We start from the raw sequence: 1,699 nt of genomic DNA, 5'->3' as shown, positions 1-1,699 counted from the left end.
TTTTTCTGTTTTGTTTGCTGATGTATCTCAAGTCCTAGTACAGGATCAGTAATGTGAGTTGAATTACTGATGGCGTTCTCGGAGCGAGGGAGGAGGAGGAGCAGAAGCTGCAGGCCTTTAGCTGGTCCGAATTGCCCCATTCCTTCCTAGTCCGGTAACTCCGTCTCTCTGACCGACTTTCTACACTTACTCCACAGTGACAATGTCTCCACTCCTCAGAACACACGACCCACAGCACACCCCCAGAACGTGACACTTGCTGTTGAATAGCAGACGACCACGCCAGGCCCGGTAAGGGACGCTTTGCTCTTCTCTCTCCTTCAAACTCTTGCCCTTCGTGTCTGAAAAGCCAAAGTCTCGTCTCCGTCTGGTCTGGTCGTTACTCAAACATCAGGTGTCTGGGGAGTCCTTTGCAACTCACCCATCTGAAATAAAATGTCTTCCTGACTTCTCCAAATCCTAACTTCTTACCTGCCTTTATTCTCTGCTTGTACTTCCTGCCATTTAACAAAGGTACAGCTGCCTCTTTAGGGTGCGTAATGCAGACCCACCCCAGCCCCTACTAGGAAGTATACTCTCTGAGGTCAAGGGTTTTTGTTTTTTTTCTAAAGGTTTTTGCCTTAGGGCAGGTGTGCCCAAGAGAGAGAGAGAGAGAGAGAGAGAGAGAGAGAGGGAGAGGGAGAGGGAGAGGGAGAGGGAGAGGGAGAAATCATCCTGGAGGGAGGATGTGGGCACACCGAGATCCCTTCTCCTCCATTCTCCTCCTGGGATCATGGGCACGCACACACGCACACATGCCCAGCATGATTTTCAAGCCTCCAGGCCTGAAGTCGAACCATGGTCGGCCATTTGATAGCTCAGCAATGGAACTGCTATGCCATCGGCTGGTCCCAGAGGCCAAGGGCTTTTGTGTGGCTTGCTGCTGTCCCCTCAGAGCTGAGAAAGTACCTGGCACCCAGCTGATGCTCAAAGGAAGTGTGATCAATGGACCAGCCTTCTCTCAGAGAGAAATTCAGGGTCGAGGGGCTGCTCAGTTTTCTCTGAGTGCACAGTTCGTAAGCGGCAGACACGGGGTTCCGATTCACGCGGGCTGCTTCTCGCTCACGTCTGGGCTCTCACAGCTGGGCCGGCCCTTCTCTCACCCGAGGAGCTCTGCACGGTTCCTGTGAAGTGCCTCAAATCAACGTTGCACAGCACACCGTCCAGGAAGCACCGTCTTGTACCCCCCTACACTTCCCCAGGTGTGAGTTGTTATAGACCATCGTTCATGTAGAGAATTTTATTCAATTCTTCTATGACCGAGACTGTAAACTCCATTTTTTTTAATGGTATTATCTCTCCATTGGTTTAGGTCTTCATAAATTTCTTTCACCTATTTTTTAAGTAATATTCAGCATGCAGTTTTAAAAATATTTGATTAGATTCATCTCTAAGTATTTCATGGTTTTAGTGCTATCTTAAATTATATTTATTTTAAAATTCAACTTTCAATTGTACATTGCTAGTATACACGTACAAAGTTCTAGGGGTCTTAATGTGGATTTTTTTATTTCATGATTTGTTGTTTATACTCAATCATTGTACAACTCTTCTTTTTTTGGGGGGAGGGAGAGGATTTTGCTCTAGGGCACATGTATTCACCATAAAGAGAGAGACAGAGAGACAGAAAGCGAGAAATCACCCCCCAGGGGGGATGGCC

Source organism: Tupaia chinensis, unplaced genomic scaffold (genome assembly GCF_000334495.1).
Source record: "Tupaia chinensis unplaced genomic scaffold, TupChi_1.0 Scaffold138802_1, whole genome shotgun sequence".
Taxonomy (NCBI): Eukaryota; Metazoa; Chordata; class Mammalia; order Scandentia; family Tupaiidae; genus Tupaia; species Tupaia belangeri.
The sequence above is the reverse complement of the archived record's forward strand: the minus strand, read 5'-3'. Positions refer to the sequence as shown.